We start from the raw sequence: 20,413 nt of genomic DNA, 5'->3' as shown, positions 1-20,413 counted from the left end.
GCCTGGGCCCAAGGGGTCTGCCCTGAGCAGGGCCCCTCCAGCTGCCAACTATAGAGGTCCGCACTTTATGGCAGAATGCAATTAGAGCAGTCTGTCTGTGTGGCCTGCACTTGCCTTCTTTTATTTAAAAAAAGGCAGAGGGTGAGCTTGAGTAGTATGGGAGTGGTGGGAACACACGGGGGCAGAAGGAACAGCTCCACCTCTGGCTGGCCAAAGCCTCAATCCCTGGAGAAATAGCATTAAAACAAAAGAGACACCAGGGGGGAGGGGCAGGGGCTCTTGTTTGCTTAAACCAGACCAGAACAGCCTTAATAAGATAATAAACGGAAACTCCTTCCTCTTAAAGAGACAGACATGGCAGTGAGGCTGAGAGGTGGAGTACACATTTTCCTGGCAAAGCCACTCAAGTGGTTGTCTCTCTGTATCTCACACACTGGAGGCTCAAGGCATGTGATGTGTCTGCATTCCACAGACGTGTTTTCCATGTGACCAGCAGAAAAAAAAAATCCTGACAAACAAGCGAGCCCTCTACAGGAACATAGGAAAGGAAACCCTGGCACATGCATCTTCCAGGGAAAGAACTGGTCCAGTGCAAGCGGTTAACACCTCTAGCCAGCGAGGACTTCCATCTCCCTGGCTGATGGGACAGTTGCCAGACTGAGTACTTCCTATTCATCCTGGAGGCTCTCTGCATCCATTCATCCCATCAAATACCTACGGCCACTCGCCAAGATGAAGATGGGCAGAGAAAGCCTCCTGTCTCTCTGTCTGCAATAAACAGGTTACACACCCTGGCCCAGCACCTGGCACTAAGAAACACTCAAGGCACCTACGAGGGCTTGATGCTTGCAGATCAGGGGTAGCCTGAGTGGAGACTTCCCGGAAGACCTCCTAGTGCACAGCAAGCTAACTATAGGACACCATGCTCCCAGCTCCCAGGTCACTTCAAGCCTCAGTTTATCAACTTTTAACTCACACCCTGTCCCAGTAACAACGTGAAAGGCTTGGCTGTGAAAGAGAACACCGAGCATGCTGGCTTGACACTGAGCTCCAACATAAACAGAGAAGGACCCCTGCAGGAGATGCAGTTCACCCCCCTTCTAACAGGAGGTCTGGTCTCTTCCAGTGATAGAGAACCCGTTCCCCCACCCCCTACCCGAACCCTCTTAACATTCAGGAAGAAAATATCTTACCATGAGCCCTAAAAGAACAACTGCTGACACCATTTGGGGGCAGGAATAACGGACACCCTGATGCCAATTCAAGAAAGGAAACACAAAAACAAAAACAAAAACCAGAATGAGTCACCTGTTGCCCGGGAGCCATCTTTAAAGTGACACTGCAGTTTACATTAGGCTATCCCTTTAATGCCTGCTAATCGGTGCCTCCTCCACCAGTCTGTCCAAGGCTCTGGGGACAGTGCATGATCCCAACCAAGTCCTTGCCCTCAGCATGCTTTCAGCATAGCAAGAGAGGATCTGGTTTTCCAGCTGAATAGATGCTCTAGCAAGGCATCATCAGGTGGTACCCTGGACACAGAAGGAGCAGGAAATGGGTGGAGGAGGAGGTAGCAACTCCTCTGCACAAGAAGACCGAGTGACATGACAGCTGAGCGGACGCTTTAAGCCAGCAGCACAGAGACAGCCAGAGCAGGATCTGAGGAGCAGCATTCCAGACAGGGGATTATACATATATACTGGCCAAAACCCAAGCGAGACATTTTCTGAGATGATAGTGTGGCACCTCCTCTAGCCAGGTGCTATGGGGAAGGAAGTAGAACAGATGAGGAGGCTGCAGTAGAGCTCACAAGCCAGGGGACTCCAGGGCCAGCAAGCCCTTAGTGGTACCCCAGCTCAAAAGGCACAGAGGCATCGTGGATTTAAGCCGGAGGGGACGGCGTGAAGGCTATCATCCTGCCTTTCGACAGCACAAGCCACGCTGTGCCCAGATCCCTACAGGAGAAACCGACTCACTGTGTGACCTGCCGCTGCTCTCTCACCCTCTCTGGTCTTAGCTTTGGCATCAGCTCATCAGGGCTTAGTATCCTCCAAGCAGGCACTGGCAGGACCCGGGAGTCCTCAGAGTCTGCTGTTGCCTGTTAAGACGCACCCACCATTCCTCTACCCCACTGCGCCATCCTTATACCCATGCCAGCAACACCACGCAGGATTGGTACTCCTGCCAAAATAGCTATTAACCCAGTAGCCAATAATAACACGTTATCCTATCAATTTGCTGCTGAAACGCTGTGTAATTGCAGAACCCAAGTTTGCCATCTCGGTAGCCTGGTTACGACATAAACAGAAAGGACCGCACCAGTCCCCTCCTGAGGAGAACAAGTGGCTGGCCAGGAGCAATCCTCACTTCCCACCCCCTACTCACCTCCAGAAAAACCCCAGGAACCCATCCAGAGACCTGGCTTCTTATCCCGCAAGCACTCAGCCCCTGTGAGCGGCCAGAGCAACAAGGCATGGGACATGATGCTTCGTAAGCAACAAGGTCAAGCCTGGAAGCCAGCAGTCCCTCGGCTTCCCCGCTAGCAGGAGGGCTGAAGGGCCAAGGGGCCTGAGGCCAAGAGACACTGAGCAGCACCCAGATTCAAAGGCACCCAGACAACAGAGATGCAAGCCAGGGATCCTTGAAGGACAGAAGCAACAGGAAGCTAATGGAGCGGGTCAAGAAGAGAAGGGAAAAGGGGAACCAGGAGAGTGGTGTCAGACCGGGAAAGCGGCATGCATCCCGAGACCAAAACAGGCCTGATACTCTGGCCATCGGTCTCTCCTGAGCAGCTAGTTTGCTCATTTTTACCCCCACGTTCCAAAAACCCAATTCTCCTCCTTCTGGATTTGATACACAGCACAGACATTCCACCCTCCAGCGGGACTTGGCATCCTGTGCAGACTAGAGCCCGATGGATGCGTCCTTCCCTCTTCCCAGGGTCAGTCTGTGACTCCCCTCTCACCCACCCCCCACCCCACCCTTACCTCTCCCCACGCTCGCTCACCGGGATGCCCAAAAGCAAGTGGCTGGTGCCAAAAGGACCAGAACCGAGCCTGTGTTCCCAGCACTGGAGGCAGGGCAGGCAAGGGGGAGACAGGCACTTCCCACTGGCCCACGGGTGACCTCAGCCACGGGATGCATCTCCACCCGCCCTGCCTGGCCAGCCCAGGAAGGCTGGGTTGAGGGTGTGCTGCTCCCGCTGTGGGCTTGGCGGGGGGAATCCAGCTAGTGGGGAGAGGAAGAGGCTTGGGAAAGGAGGGGCAGCAGAGAGAGAAGGCTGCACAAGCCAAGCTCAGGCCACATGGCCAGATGTTGGCTCAACAGAGGCCCAGACCCCAGGGGTGCCAGGGGAGTTCTGTCTTAGGAATCCAAGGAGGAGAAAGGCCTGAGCTTGTGGCTGAAGAGGCAGCAACGGGGCTCTCTCTCTCTCTCTCTCTCTCTCTCTCTCTCTCTCTCTCTCTCTCTCTCTCTCTCTCTCTGTCACATCCAGATGGCCAGCACAGGATTGAGGACAGCCTTTCCGAGGCCCCTGGGTGGAGTGGGTGTGTGTGGGGAGACTGTCTGCGGGGAAGTAGCACTCAGCAAATGAAAACCAGGCCTGGAAACTGGCTGGTTGCTGTTCAGCTCCAGGGAGACCTGCTGCTGGCTAAGGTGCCCAGACAGAGCAGAAGGCGGTGTTCCAAACGCAAGAGCAGGGAAGGGACCTGACTGCTGACGCAAGGACGACGGGACAGCTACTGCTAAACCCATACAGCCATTCATTTCTGCGCTCCGGGTACGTTTTTGTGGTTGGCAGGTTTCCCACCAGAGCTAGGCCAAAAAGGACTGGAATCAGGACAGCTGGCCAGGAGTGTACTCCCCACTACCGTGGTACGGTGTGTAGGCACATCCTCACCACGCACCAGAGGCAAAGAGTGCCTCCTATTCCCTTAGAAGAATGAGACCGTGTGTTGCATACAGCCATGGCCAACAACTCATAATCAGTGGGACCCCAGGTCCTGACACATTGAGCTGGGCCTGTGGAAGGGTTCTTTAAAAACAGATGCATGCATGCATTCATTCATTCATTCATTCATTCATTCATATATCCATGAACAGAAGTTCTTGACCTGCAGCTGATAGCTGTTAGAGAGAGGGTAGTGAGCCTCAAAAGCTGTGGGGTTCCTACATATCTGTGAAGGTGAGTACTTTGGACGGTAGGAGAACAGGGGTCTTAGGGGGTCCTGAGGGGAGGGGGGGCTTCCTGCCAAAAGCAACCTCTACACGGAGCCAGGAGGTAAGGCTTATGAGGCTTAGGAAGCAGAGGAGGGGAACAGAGCCCTGGAAGCCTTCACACAAAGGCCAGGAGGAGACCAAAGCCCTCGAAGGCCTAGAGTGGGCCTCACCCAGCTCCTCCTCCTCCTCCTTTTCCTCCACCATAGTGGGTGGCCCATGCTTGGCCCCCAGCTCAACGCAGTGGCACCTCTGGAGGCCAGTCTCAGGGAGCCATGGTCAAGCCCTCACTCCTAGCATTAGTTCTCGTTTAAAAAATGTTTTTGTTATGTTTATTTTTAAAGGGAGATAGAAAGGGAAAAGGAAAACCTGAGGTCTTTTTCTTTGGTAGTGGTTGGGGGGGGGGGGAGAAGGTGGAGGTAAAATAAATAGAGCTGGGAGAAAAGGGCACGGAACGGTCTCAGCATCTGTAGCCACTGAACAAATTAAAATTAGCTCATTTAATCAGTGCCTAATGGCCTGCTGTCCCGAGTGGGCCCCAAACACAGCAAACTTCACAGCAACAAGGAGTGGACCGATGTCAGCTTATCGTGCAACAAAGGGATTATTTTTTTTCTAGATGTGTGACCAGAATAAGAATATAGGGAGGACTGTGGTGAACGGGGGAGACAGAATGTAGCCCCCCATCCCCCAGATCCTGGGTGGGCCCTGCCTCCCTGCTGGGTCTCTTGGAATAGAATTGGTCTTTGGGCTTTTGCTGTTGTTGTTGTTGTTGTTGTTGTTGTTGTTGTTGTTGTTGTTGTTGTTCTAATTATCTAAACATGTGTAACTATGTTCTGCCAAGTGTTTCAACCAGCAGAGGAGGAAAGCTAGCCCCGCTGAACATTACCAGGCCCCTGGTTCGAGTCCTGAGCCTTGACACCAGCCTGAAACACGCATACAGACACACAGCTACCTACATACATGCACAGAGTTACAGACACACAGTTCTATGCCCATGGTCACATGCATGCAGTTGCATATCCGCGGTCATGCATAGACACAGCTACGTAACACAGAGTAACACGTATGTGAGTTCATGTGCACACAATTCTCTCTCTGCCTAACAGCTGGAGGCAGGGGAGGCCCAGCTCACCAGAACCCTAGGGAGGGCCACTGTGTGCACACCTGAGGCCCAGGCTGGTAGCAAGGACTATTATTTCCCTGGAGTCATTTCTCCACTCAACTAGCCACCTGGGCTAAGTCATTAGGGCAACTGAGGAGAGGGAACAAAGGCCACGGGATGGGGATGGAGAACACCAAAAAGAAGGCGGAGGATGAAGAAGATGCCAGGCAAGGGCAAGACAGTAGCTGCTCCAGGCCCAGCCCCGAAGCAAGGCCAGCTCTCACATACACCAATGCCCAACTCTACTACTTCCGCAAGGCCTCTAGGCCAGCCTTATGCTCAGAGATGCCTGGGGGCCGTGAATTTGGGTGGCCTAGTGAACCCCAAAGACACAGCAGAGGATTCTGCTGGGCCACCCCACATGGTGTGTGCAATTTAAAACTTAAAAACAGCTCATTTTTCCAAAATGTTCCATTTTAACCCCACAAAACATGGTTGACCTCGGGTTAACTGGAACACTGGGAAACAAACTGAATATGGGGGAGAATTGTTAAAAATTAAAATAAGCAAAGGGTAAAGAATAGCCAACCAACAAAATGAGAAGCTTCTGGAAGGACTGTGACCCAGAGGCAGACAACAGTTTGTGAGCACTGACCCTTCCCAGTTTTTAAAAAATTATTTATTTTTATTTCATATGCATGTGTGTTTTGCCTGCCTATATGTCTGTGTGAGGGTGTCATATCTTGGAGTTATAGGAGTAAGCTGCCATGTGGGTGCTGGGAACTGAACCCAAGTCCTCTGGAAGAGCAGTCACTGCTCTTAACCGCTAAGCCACCTCTCCAGCCCACCTTTCCACTTTTTACGTAACTCTCTGGAGTCAGTTCAGCTGTTGCCTCCACACCCAAAAGGAAATTGAGGTTTAGAGAGGTGAGAAGCCTGAGCTGGTACTATGGGGTGCGTGGGGCTCTGTCCACACTGGGCGAGACCCCAACAACATTCTCCTTTCTGAGGCAACTGTGTTGGTCTTGCCTGCTCCGTGCTCCATGTTGTATGCTGCATGCTTTCCTCGGGAGAATTCCCAAGGGTGAGCTGGTGTAAAGCCCCAGCAAGGGTTTATTTTCAGACAGGGGTACAGCAGATGCTGAAGGTGACTGCTGACTTTTAGGGTTTCCTGAGCCTTGCACCTCCCAACCCAGAGAGCCAGGTTTGTAGTCCTTTTCCACACAAAGGTGCACAGAGTCCTGAGTCTCCCAGACGCGATGCTAAGGAGGACATGGGCAGGAATCCCTTTCTCATCCCTCAGATTTGGAAACAGCTCAGAAATAGGCGAATAGGGCTCAGGGACAGTCAGTCTCCCAGACGGAATCAAGGCCTCCTGGGAGACTCCTACCAGCCCCACCAAGCCCTCCCCTTGCCCTCCCCACTGCAGCGCCCCTCCCCTGTGACTTGTTATATGGGCAACAAGGTGTTCATTTTGACACTACCAAGTGTTCAGAAAAAAAAGACCAGGATATAGGTACACCCCAAAAGTCCCTCTGGGGTGACAGTAGTCCTACTTAGAGATTTCTCCCACTTAGCTAGCATGGCCCATAGTAGTCTGTGGTACACACCCCCTGGCCCCCCCCCCCCGCCCCAAGGCACAGGCAGTTGACAGGAATAAGAACCAAGAAAGGCAGCCATGAAGAAACTAGTCTCCCTACTCAAGAGCTTCCAACCACAGCCATACAATAAAGACTGACAATGGAGGCCTTTCCTCTAACTTGCAGGTGGAGGCGAATAATAAATAAATAGTTCAGAGCCTGGCCTCCCAGCCCCACAGGACCCCTAGCAAGCACTGAATGAAGTGAGTGGGAACAGAAATGGTCTTGACTCCGCCTCATCTCCTGCATGGGTGTCCTGGGAGGCCAGCCATAGCACCCAGTAAACAGGATGAGAGCGCCCTTCCTCTTCAGACCCAGTAAGAGCACTGTCTTGGGCTCCCTGCAGCCATCTTTCCACCAGGACTGATGGAGTCTGTGCCTAACAGGCAAGAGCTACACCTGAACGTGCTAAGAACTGCAGCCAACATCATTCGCTTTACCATCAAGATTCAGAACATTAGCAATAAAAAAAAATATTGCTGGTGATCCCAACAGCCCTAGGCTGGAAATCAAACACTGGATGGCGGTTTTGGTTCCATACCCCGTCCTGAACCACAGTCTCCTCCACCCATTTGGTTCTGTGTACTTTGCAGGGCTGCAATGGCGTGGGGGGGGGGGGAGGGAGGCAGAATGAGAAATGAGAAGAAGGGCTGGGAAAATGCTTTGTAAACTGCAACGTGCTGTTGCAAGCCTCGGATTACTGGAACAACTAGGAAAGAAGATAAGGTGCCTGCCTCCGCCTGCTCCCCTCAGTCGAGGCAGTGGTCCCCAAAAGAAGACAGACAGGAGGAAAGCCAGTGAAGGCAAAGGTCAAGGGAGGGCACAGCTGGCCAGATGCTCTCTGGGACCACGAGTGTGGGCCACAGGGTCTGTGGCCCAGCAGTTGTACCTAGTGGTGATCAAATGGGAAGTGGCTGGCAGTGGTTTCTGAAATGCAGCCATTCGGCACATGGTGGGTGTTAGCAATTGGCCGACATCGGGGTTTTCCAGGCTCTGGCCCCTAGGCAATTACTTCTTTAAGTCACAAAAATGCAGGGCACCTTCCAAAGAAGGCAGGACATATATAGATGAATTTCAGCCAAAGATATGGGTCACAGAGACACAAGACTCTCTGAGGGCTTCGACCCTGGGACTGGAAAAGTATCCACAGTCACACGTCTGCCTTACACCAAGGTCTGTCAAATGCAGGCCATGGTGCCAAGAAGCTGGGCAGATGGGAGTCCAGTTCCTGCCTTCTAGCTCCTCCTCCTCATGTTTGCCCATTGTGCCATAGCCACCAAAGGCACACCCATATAGTTAGCCTGTGTGCTCCAACTCCCTGCAACCCAAAAGTTCTGAAACCCAAGGGATAATACAGTGCACCACTCATTCTGAGCCAGCATCGACTGCAGTTAATCTGAAGCAGAGATTTTTCTTAATTGCTGCTTTTCACAACCCAAACACGAATATAAAATACAGTTAGCTAGCGATAACAGCTTAAGGCAAGATGTTTCAAGCCTCTTTTTTGAATGCGGAGATAGATTGGGCGGGGGGGGGGGGGGGGCGGTGGGCAAGGGGGGGGGCGGAGAATGACTTTTAAAAGCTATCATGTGGACAGGATTGTGCCCAGAGCACCAGAGCAGGGTACTCACAGCTCAGACAGAACTGCACAGTCAGCTGAGCAACTTGGGCACAAAACACAGGGGCAATGTCTTACTGGGGACTCGACTTCAATACATATGGGGCAGTTTGCTTCCAATTCGCCTAATTGCCTTCCTTTGCAGACACATGAGGTGTCATACTCCACAGCCTTCACAAGATGGTTCAGGGCCTGCAAGATCCCATGCCTAGGAAGGCCCAGCATCCCTCATTAGCTGAGCTTGGCCACCCAGGGGACACAGGAGAAATGGTGTCAGCACGTGCCTGGCATGTCCTTTGACACAAGGATGACTAAGAGGCGCCATTCTATGAGGAGCCCACAGGTCAGACAGCACCCACCTCAAGGCTGACCCCCCACCCCCAGGGCATGACTGTGACTCTCCTTTGAGGTCCCAAGCACAAACAACTCACTACAGAACACAACCATTGCTACCAAAAAGGAACAATGTCCACACATGCAGGGTAAGACAAGTGACAAGCAGGTGAAGGTTCCTCCCTGCCTATGTGACCAAGAGGGACAGAAAAAGGGAGAGGCAGCAGGCTGACGAAGCCATTCTGCTACGGAGCCCCCCTGACAGCTCCATGTAACATCCACCAAGCAGTGAGTGTGTGGGTTTCTCACAAACATCTTCCACATGTAACAGGTGCAGCGCCTGCAGCCAGGCCTTTTAGGAAGGAAGCTGTGTTTCTTGAATATTTGGGGGTTCCCGGAGCAACCAAGCATATTGATATTTCTGTAGCAAAGAAAACTATCGGCCCTAAAACATTACAAACAGCCTAGCATCACCACCTCAGGTCAAATTGTATCACTAAACCACACATGGAAACATAGTTGCAAGCTTTCTAGAAGTCAAGGTGGTGAAGAAGACATTGTAGAGCTGTGCTGTCTCTTCCTTCTGCTGTGTGTAGATACTGTTTACGACTCCTGCTTCCCAGAGGAAGAACAGGAAGCACAAACAGGAAAACCCAACGTCCTCAGAGCCACTGATGAAGTCAACCAGAAAGTATAGCCAAAGTACTGTGCCACAGATTGACGGCTTCCAAGGAAAAATCGACTCCGGCAGATCATCAGTGAAAGCAGGAGCCCCGGGGCAGATTTCCACCAGCAGGTGAGAGAGACCCACCATCTGCACCCCAGCCCAGGTAATTACCCCCTACCTGAAGGAGTCCATGTAGATCTCACCTACAACAAATATGCTGACCACATTCCTAACCCTGGAAAAGAGGGGAAATCCCACCTTCGGGAGGATGAGGACTCAGGCAGGACTTCCAGGTGGGAAGACAGGGACCTCACTTCTTCCCAGGGGTGCTGGCACCTAGTGACCCCCCTCAGGCTTATCCCCAGCAGCTTCAACTATTGGAAAAGATTCGTGCACAGGCAAAATTCTAACACTACATTATCAAATAATTACATGGCAGTCTTACGGCATTAAAAGACCCCACCACCAGCGAGGGCTTCCGGTGTCTACTCTAATGGGGCGGCCCTGAACTTAGAGCTTGTTAAGAAAAAAATTCCAATCGCAATTGGCTGGCTCTCACTGCTCTGATGACTGCAAATTAAAGCAAGCACCTTTCTTCAGTTAACCAAATAGATGGGAGCTTCGGTCTGAGGGACTCAGATAGGAGTGAGTATGCACACAAGGGGACACATGAGTGCATGCTTATTCACTCTAGTGCATAGCCATGTGAGTGTGTGCATTCTCCTCCTATCCCACCCCACCCTCCTTTCCCTGGCCTAGAAAGTCCAGTCTGATCAGTGCTGTAATAAGGGCTCTCAAAGTGCTGAGCTTATAGCTGAAGAGATGGCCCAGTGGTTAAGAGCACTCGCAGCTCTTCCAGAGGACCCTGGTTCAATCCCCAGGACCTACAAGGCTGGCCCAGTCTGTAACTCCAGTTCCAGGCTTTCTGACACCCATCACATAGACATACACACAGGCAAAACACCAACGAACATGGATGCACACACACAGACACACACACACATACACACAGTGAGCTTATATGTGCCCACAAGGAAGAAATATTAAGTGTAGGCTATGGGCTATAACAAGTGCAAAGGTAAAGCCAGCACAGAGGCAAAGCAAGTATGGAGAGACCACCAAAAGGTCCCCTTCATCCCAGGACGCTCAGACCTAGCCAGGAGATCAGACACTGGGGACAGGTAGGCCTTGAGCCAGGTTTTAATTTAGGGTAAAAGAAGAAATAATGAGGATCAATGTAAGAAACACAGCTGGCATCCAAGAAACAGATACCATCCCAGATAGCAGGGGGACGCAGAAACAAATGGGCCTCCAATCAGTGCCTGTCTCACATAGAAGTCAATATTCTGGACAGGTGGACACAAGGAGTTGCAGCTAATGTGTCCCTGACACATCGCCCACCTTACCAGGGAGGGCAGCAGGGCTCTGAGAGGTGATGTCACCCTGCTAGAGTCTCAAAGGCATTTGGGGTTGAGCCTGCTGGGGCCACAAAGCAGGAGGGAGGCGTGCGTAAGACAAGATTTCAGGACTCACTGTGCAGTGAGCCAGGTGAAGAAGGGGGTTGAACAGAGCTAAAACCAAATCACAGAAGAGAAACCTCTGGAGTGCTTAGGAGTGCACAGCAAGCAGCCCCTGGAACAGACCACAGTACGGGGACACAAGGCCTTCGATGAGATGCCTTCAGTACCTCTACCGAGTTCCCAGACCAGCTTGTCTCAGAGAGAGACTCAGCCCTACCTCTCCTACAGCAGGCAGCCTGGCAAGGCGCACTTCCCCCATCACACAAACAGACAGACAGCAGACAGGTGAAGAGCCACCTGTGGCAAGGGGTGAGGCACGAACACATGTGCGTGCGCGTACGTACACACACACACACACACACACACACACACACAGAGAGAGAGAGAGAGAGAGAGAGAGAGAGAGAGAGAGAGAGAGAGAGAGAGCTGTGGCATATGTGCATCCACTGCGATTAAAAGTTCCCTGTACCAGAATTTTACAAGGTAAAAACAAAGGTGACTGTGTGACCCTGGAGATAATGCTTAACCTCTTCCTCTTTTCACTCTCATTTCATGCAACAAAGAGATGCAGAAGGTTGCATACACTGGATGCTGAGCAGGGATAAAGAGAGTGGTCCTACACAACTCATGGTCCAAAGCCCACCCTTGATGATGGTGAGAGCCACATGTCCTACTCAAGGTAGCAGGAGCCCCGGAGACTCCAAGGGGCTCATCCACACCTAGAAATCTTCCTGCTGGGGTGACACCCAGCCCCGGGGGCTGCTTGCCACTCCATGCTCCTGTGGCACCATCAGCTGGGACTGGCACATTGGAAACGCAGGCTGCATAGGCTCTTCCACGTTGCTGCTGCCCCGCCCCCTCCAGCTGCCTTTGCGCCTGCTGCCGGCGCTGCTCATTTCCAGGCAAATGTTCTAGTTAATTAAAACACACCCAAGTGCTCACACGCACATGAAGCCAAGCTACAAAATCTGCTCTAGCAAACAGCGGCTCCAGCATGGGATGGATGCAGGCCAGGGAGGGTTCCAAAGCTGATGTCATTTCCATCCAAACTGCTCTTAGTTGTTATTAACATAGTGCCTACATACACCTACACACACACACACACACACACACACACACACAGACACACACACACACTGTATATATGTGCACTTCTGTATGTGTACCCACAAGCCATGTATATTTCACGTGTGTTCTGAACACACCCACATCCACACCACATTACCCATGCTTAGACATGCACACACACTTACACATACACACGCTTTCCAGGTACCATGGCCCTCCAGCCAAGAGCACTGGCCATGGTTAGCAAACATATCAACAGCGTAAGAGAAATAGACAAATACGTAAGTCAAAGCATTGCGCAAGAAACAGGAACAGCCCAGCTCTTTTGTGTCATCACAGATTGAATTCCCCAAAGGTTACAAAGTACAAAGTGGGTAGGGACACCCTCCCTCCATCCAGACCTGGGCATCCAAACAAGCCAGAAATGGCAAGAGAAGGCTGTGATTCCCAGTTAGGAAAGACAGAGTGACCTTGCCCCATGGGGGACCCAAAAAGGCCCTGCTCTAAACAGAAGGGAAGATACCTGGCAGTCCACCCGACTTCTTCACTGTCTGAGATGGGTGGGAAAGACCAGGCAAAACACAGCCAGTCACAGGCAAGCCTGCGCAGGCAAGCGTGGAGACAACTTAAGGTGAGACCCAAACGGTCCTTCAAGATCATGGGCCATTTGGAGCCCCAGCTGGGACATGAAGGAATCCTGTTTAGGGACATGGGGACAGCTGTGCTGTGCCTTAAACTCATCGCATGGACAACTGACACTCTTGTTCACGCCTTGGAGCTGCCAACGCTCTGATGTGAGCAAAAGGCAAGGAAGGGTGAGTAGGAAAGGGCAGTTTGGAAGTAAGAAACAACCTCTCCCAAGGGGTGAGGACCAGCATCCCAGGCCTAGCCTGCAAGCCAGGTGAAGATGTAGTGTGTCTCCGCACTCTGCCTGCTGAGAGTCTCCACGGAACACATTTCACTAGCAACTGTAAGAAGAAAGGCAAAATATCTTTTACTCAAGATGTATTTTTTTTTCTGAGACAGGGTTTCTCTGTGTAACCCTGGCTGTCCGGGAACTCCCTTTGTAGACCAGGCTGGCCTCGAACTCACAGCAATCTGCCTGCCTCTGCCTCGCAAGTCCTGGGATTAAAGGCGTGCGCCACCATGCCCAGCTCTTTTTAGTTTCAAACAGCTGTGTTAATAGAGACATACTAACTAAGCTGCCTAGGCTAGATCAGCTTAACAAGAAACGCTCAGAGCCCTTCTGGGTCTTCTGTGAGCTGAGGCCTGGAGGAGTCATCAGGAAATAAGACAAGGCAAAAGGCCTTTGGATTCAAGGAGCTGCTGTCATGATATCAGTGACAGTAGAAATAATGAGCAGGTGAGATATTAAAACTGGAAGAAAATAAGTAGGGCAAGATATTTAGCGTCTAAGTCTCAACCATGCTCCTCTGTGTTCCCCTCCTCATCCCTACACTAAAGTCTCATCTAATCTGCCCACCCTGCTGTCTCACCTTTGCTGGCTTACCCTGACCCAAGGCATCATGGGTGGAGGATAGGTGAGGGTGTGGGTTGGTTGGTAGGGAGTCCCGTGGGCACTGGGTACAATTCACTAGGGAAAGTGGGAAGGGAAGGACGGTTTTGGAGAAAATAGCTGCGCGCCAAAGGCATCCCTGGTCCAGAGTCACAGCAGTGATGGGTCTAGTTTGGATAACTTCGAATCCACATAGCATCCAGACCCGGCTACTCCCAAGCCTAGATGGAAAAACAGAATGTGGGTTCCCACTTGGCAGCTGGCTTCCAGAACCTGGGCACTCTAGCTTTGTCCCGGCTGGTTGGTCAGGTGGTTTAGACCAATGCGCCCGGCTTCTAACACTGTCTTCCGTGCCTGCTCCTACCCAGACACGGCAAACAATAACGGGTCATCACAGTTCACTGCTGTTTTAAAGTGCTCAAGGCTTTCCCACATCTCTCCAAAAATAAAATCCCCAACTCTCAGAAGGCCTATCAATCACCTGTCTTCTGGGCGATGTGCAACTTCGGTCTTGGAAGCGGATTGGACGTCTTATCCTTATTTCTCTTTCCATATAGATTTCTCTGAGTGGGTTGCTTTTCACCCAGGGCAAACCACCAAGAGCTCAGCTTTGCAAAGAGATGATGCCACCCAAAGGAAGGCAGCATAGTCTAATGTTGAAATGGTGGGTAACCTGAAGCTAACAGTTCACGACACAGCCAACACACCGCGAGCACGGCTGGGTTTCCCCTGACAATTGTATCACACTACAGAGCCTCTGACGGCTGTGGTGCCCTGGAATACACAGGTTGTTGCAATTATTCTCAACTATGCAGTGAGTGAGTGAGTGAGTGAGTGAGTGAGTGAGTGAGTGACATTAAGATCTGACACAAGCCACAACAACCAGTACAAATGATGCAAATGTCAGAAACACTAAGGGCTGGCTCAAGAACGCCAGCCCAAAAGCCAGAACCCACCCAATCGCAAGTCTGTTCCCAAAAGCAGACATGTGAGGAGTCATCAGGCTGCGTGTAAAAGCTCACTCTTTACAAGCTGAAGACCGAGCACGTTGGTTGGGACCACACTGGCTGCTCTTGCAGAGGACCTGGGTCTGATTCCAAGCGCCCGCGTGGTTGTTCACAGCTGTCCCTAACTCCAGTTCCAGGGCATCTGACACACTCTTCTGGCCTCCGTGGGCAGCAGGCATGTACATGGTGCACAGACATGTGCACAGACATGCATGTAGACAAACACTCATGCGTGAGCTGGGTAGTTTACAAACCTTGGCTCTAGGAGAATGGCCTGAGATGCTGGAATAGGGTGAGTGCTGCAAACCGGAGGCTCATGAGACTGAGAGGATCACCTCACCCCAACATGTGGGTGGCAAGAACACACATGCACACTCGTACACATGCACATGCAGACACATGCACGCACATGAACACACATGCACACACGCGCGCGCACACATGCACGAGCGTGCACATACACACAGGCACATGCACATAAATGCACATATGCACACACACATACACACACATGCACACACACACACACGCACAACACACATACGCACGCACTACTAGATTACTCTCTCATGAAAGCAACCTGCAGACCTGCTCAGGCCACAGCCTCAGCCTCACCCATGCACTGCAACCTTATTCCTGGACATTGCTGGGACTGTGATTTTCAGGAGGATCTGCATGTTAGGGCTTGTACTTCACACAACCCTCCCCCTCCCTTCCCCTCCCCTCCCCTCCCCCACACCCCTCTCCACCTCTGACTCTCCTCAGCCCCTTTCCATTCCTTCCTGCTTCTCTCCCTCTCTCCATGCCACCCGTCCATTCCACACTCTACTTCCCTCAGGACGAGCTCTGACCACCCCAGGTCTGCTGGCTCTGCCTCCTGTTTCCTCTCCCTCGCCCTCTGGGGTCCTACCACCCTACCACCCTCCTCCTCTTCTGTCCTGCCCCCCCCCACCGGGCTGGCTTTTCTCTTAACCTCCCTCACTCCTTCCCACAGCCTCCCTTCACGACCTACAGAGGAAACAGGCAGAACGCACTCTCTGCTGAGTCCCCCACCCCACCTGCTTAGGAAAGAAGCTGAGCACAGAAGGCTGGCTGGGCTTAAGCCCTGGGGCTACTAGGCCCTCCTGGCCGCACTGGCAGACCAGGGTCTGGACTGAGGCCGAGGCCTGTGAATTTGTTTCACCTCTCTCAGCAGCTACTATCCTGCTCAGGGTTCCCAGGAGGCATCTCGCATCTGGCCAGAACAGAACCTCCGACAGATGGGACTGAGCCCAGAGCACAGCAGGAGGGCCTGGGAGACAGACTCGGAAAGCTGGAAGCTCGTGGGGTGGTAAGCTCGTGCAGGGGGAAGGAAGGGGTCACAGGCTTGAATATAGTCCCTGCCACTTCAGGCAAACTACCAGGCTCCAGCAAGCCCTGGCTTCCACATCTGTAAAATGGGAATGGCAGTCCAGGACTGTTGTGACAAGGAAAGGAGATGCCGCCATCACAAACACTCTGTTGGCAGTGATTTTGCTGCAGTGAGGATTATTATACCTGTGCCTTAAGGTGACAGCTCAAAATAGATTTCAGGAGACCCCTCTTCTGCCAGCAGCCTAGGACCCTACTGGGCATGTGTGAAAAGCAAGGGAGCAGCAGGGACCAGGGAACCTTTGGCAGCATCTCATGCCTGCCTGACCACGGCTAGGCCTTCAGGGCTTGTGGAGTGGGATTGGCCCTGGCACCCACCTCTGTCCTTACCAACTGCCCAGTCTCTGCCACCGACTTTGTTCTCTGACCTTTCACCCAACAAACATCTTCTTAGCTCTTCTGTGTGCTGCAGAATGGAGCATTCGCCAGTGACCAAGGCCAAGGGAGCCCTTCAAAAAGCTCACCACCTCATTCGAAGACAGCCTGAGACAGCCTGAGAAAATACAGATGGGGTAAGAGCTGCCAAGAAGCTGGGTGCGGGGGGTGCACGCCTGTAATTCCAGCACTCAGGGAGACAGAGGCAGGTGGATCTCTGTGAGTTTGAGGCCAGCCTGATTTACAAAGAGAGTCTAGGATATCCAAGGCTACATAGAGAAACCCTGTCTCAAAAAAATAAATAAAATAAAATAAAGCTGCCAAGAATGTTCTTACACTGAACACTAACTACTGAGTCAGGTTAGAGTATGTGCTAGCATCTAGTATAAGTACATTCTCACATTTAATGCAGAGCATATCCTAATATTTAACAATAAAAGGCTGGCTCTGGCTTTTCTCTCTCTCTCTCTCTCTCTCTCTCTCTCTCTCTCTCTCTCTCTCTCTCTCTCTCTCTCTCTGTCTCTCTCCCTCCCTCCCTCCCTTTCTCTCTTTCCCTCTTTCTTTTGTTAGAGTCTCACCACGTAGCCTAACCCTCAAATTTAGGATCCTGCCTCAGTCTCTGGAGTGTTGTGATTATAGGTATGTGCCCAACACAGGCTTTAGAAGGTGTGCCCTTCTGCTTAATCCTGAGCATGACCCCTTATGCTTAATAAGTACGTTCCTATAGCCTTACTATGAGTGTGTGCCTTATTTGGCGGTTCAGTGTTTGGAATGTTGGAAGTGAAGGAAGCCAATCCTCACCTTTTTTTAGACAGATAAACTGATTCCCCGAAGACGAAGAAGAGCCAAGTCCACACGTAGGTACTTAGTGGTAGCCCTTGCAAACCCAGACTCAAGAGTACAGTGACAACAGTCACCTATGTACATAAATGATTAAACATGGAGGAAGAGAAGCCTCCTGAATATTCCTAACAGGCAGGGCAGGAAGCTGAGTACCTTGCTGCCATTTCACATGGTACCCTCACGTGCTCACTAAAAACAACTGACAACTACAGACCACAGACGTGGCCCCGACCAAGTGACCACTGGGTCACAGCAGAGGCCTGTTGTTATAATCCCAGGAACACATATATTTGTAGACAAAGACCAAGAGAAAACAAATACTCAAAAATACATATACCATGTTTAGATAGTAAGAAATGTTCTTCTCAAAATTCAACTAAGTATACTGTCTTTGATTACTCTATTCAATTCTGGCGTTGCTATATCAGGGATTTAAATTCTCCAGTTGTCCTGGGGGGGAAATTAAAGCGAGATTTACAAAATGCTATGAGGATACCAACGCCTTGCGCTCAGCACAGAAGCTAGACGAGGAGAGAAATAGTACGTCAGAGGGTAAAAAGACCCCAGGCTGCAGGCAGAAAATCATATCTGTGAGGGGCCCACTGCCTTCCCCTTTATTGTCCGACCTATCCAGACCTGATCATCTCTCTTTTACAACACCTGCTTCGGGATGAAAATGGAGAGAGTCCCAGAGAAGCTGGCTAAGTGAACGGCCCATGACATCAGGCTCCTGCCCCTAGGGAGAAGTTTGGCCCTGACCCGACAGCAGTGGCCTGGCTCATGACAAGGATGAGCCTTAGGGGCCCCCACCTCCCAGAGCCTCCACCTTCTGAAGTTCTCCCCCAACAAGAGCCACTTCAAAGCCCTTTGCCAGGCTAAGCAGCACCCGATTTCCACGGCATCCCAGCTGCAAGAGACCGCTGCCAAAAGTGGTGGACCATAAATGAAGGGGTCCTGACAGGCCACGGGGTAAGAAGTGCAGAGGGCTGGCCGCCAGACTCTATAGGCAGCAGGTGTTGCACACGCCTAGCTCTGCGTGCACCAGGCAAAGCAATTTGTGTGCAGTCAGGTAGGCGGGTGAAAATATATCTCCCTGTCAGCTGGGAAAGCAGGGCTCAGGAACCACCAGTGTGGCCCAGCTTGACCAGCCAGGAGGATTGGCAGAGGAACAAGAGAGCTGGACACTACCTTCTACCCAAGGCCATAATTAACAGGCACAGGCTGCCAGGCCAGGTACACAAGTTCAAGAACCAGCAGGTTAGCTTCTCTCTATAAGGTTCTAGATGCCTGAAATGGGAGGGAGCAGTCCGGGGTGAAATCTCCTTGGGTCAGGCTGCCGCCAACCCCCACGCTATCCCAACATGTTCCGTCTGCCCTGTGGCTTCAGGAACAGCTTCTCTCAGCTGACAGCACTGTGGCCTGGGCTACGGTAGGGGACAGAGTGTGGAATGCCTCTGCCACCAGACAGCAAGGAATCTTCTGGGAGTTACAGGCAGTCAGACTCTGGCTTCTTGGACCTACTGCCCTCATCTTTGTGGCCAGGTTCCTTCCTTGGCCCAGAGCTGTCAGGAAAGGAAGAGTTCCTCACCTCACATCCCACCCTCCTGCCAGCTCCCTGACTCCAATAGAGACACCTCTGTCCTTGGATACCCAAGCAAAAAAACTCAATGCTTTTCCCATCACCCATACCCCTTACTTCCAACATTTAATCCACATTCCAACTATATCCATGTTAGCATATGAGCATCTCTGGAGTCAGCTCTTTGCCTCCCACCTATAATATCTAGGTTGACCAATGCCAAGGCAGTTGGCTGCCCACCCGGGCTGCCGTCTCCTCACACAACAGCCGCTGCCAAGACCCCAGCTCTCCATTTCTTCAGTCTGTTCCTCTCTTTCAAGCATACTCATTGCTTTCCAGGCACCCCAGTATCACCAGGGATGCCCTCCCCTCCTCCCCAGCAATCCTCTGCCTCGGGTCTCTGAGCCTGCATCTACTCCACCATCCTATGAATCCACTTCAGTCTCCTTCTGAAATGCTGCTTCTCTCATGTCTCAGACCCTCCCTCAGCACACCTACGCACCTCTAGCAATGGTCAGAGAAAGCCCCAGGAGAGTGGGTGGGAAGATGGTAAAGGCCAGAATCCCAGACCATCTGTTGTAAGACGGTGTCTGGCACACATGACGGGGGAGCTCCACCCATGATCTCTCATCAACATGGTTTCCTGAACAAAGCCAGGATAATGACAATAGTGGCTGACATGACAAGATGGACAGAGGAAACCCCACAGGGTCCTGGCCCAAGGTGAAGAACTGCAGGTGGCCAATGGCTGTTGAAAGAGGAAGGCAGTCTTCTCCTGGGACAAGCTCCCACACAGGCTTTCTAATGTCAAGAGGTCGGCTCTGGACACGGGGACACATGAACTTAATGGGCTTAGTAGGTTTTCTATGCATGTGTGCATACGTGCATGCACATACATGTAACAGTATTAATTAAAGAAGATATCATGAATTTGAGAGGGATGAACAGGAAGAATTGGAGAGCAGAAACAAAGAGGAAGAAGTGATGTAGATACAGTATTTGTGAAATATTATTAAATTAAAAAACATATAACAGAAAAAAAAATATATATATATATATCGGAACTGGAAACTGCCTAATGTCAAAACAGTAGACCACAGCTCACCACTCAGGGGGTCAGTGGTACTGCTGATGCAAACAAGCTATCGTACAGCAGTTTCCTCAGAGAGAACAAGCTTCTGCCTTGTTCACTAAGTTCATGTTCACTAAGACATGAAACGTTAGAAAAGAGGTGAGGTATCAGGATATTCTTAAGAGGAGGCTAAACATTCCATCCTGCATGAAATTAAACAACTCAAAGGTTTCAGGAAGCCTCAGAGACTGACTGGACTCACTGGACCCGCCCCCCTCCTTCTCCAAGCTTATATAAGTAGTAAGTGTTGAGAGACACTCTCACACAAGCTGAGCTGCCTGCAAGAAGCAGAGACCAGCTGCCTGGAAAGAATACTCTCCAACTGGTCAGGCTGCTTGCTAGTTGGGAACTGTGTCCCAGGACTCCAGCTTTAAGAGCTGTCATCCAT

General features: G+C 51.4%; 1 protein-coding gene across 8 annotated transcripts in view; it reads right to left on the bottom strand.

Moving 5' to 3' along the window:
• The window catches only part of ZNF423 (zinc finger protein 423), a 334,889-nt gene that overhangs the window by 145,520 nt on the left and 168,956 nt on the right, over positions 1–20,413 (bottom strand). The window contains exon 1 of one of the 8 annotated variants that reach the window (XM_084757142.1): positions 3,005–3,122. The exons of 6 other annotated variants lie outside the window; for them this stretch is intronic. The gene's annotated coding sequence lies outside the window, so the exon portion shown is untranslated. Of the gene's footprint in view, positions 1–2,984; positions 3,123–20,413 lie in introns of those variants that run through there. One more of the 8 variants, XM_084757141.1, reaches the window with a different exon arrangement.

This window comes from Acomys minous (assembly GCF_964271855.1).
Source record: "Acomys minous genome assembly, chromosome: 14".
Lineage (NCBI taxonomy): Eukaryota > Metazoa > Chordata > Mammalia > Rodentia > Muridae > Acomys > Acomys minous.
This window is presented reverse-complemented; position numbering and strand designations above follow the sequence as displayed.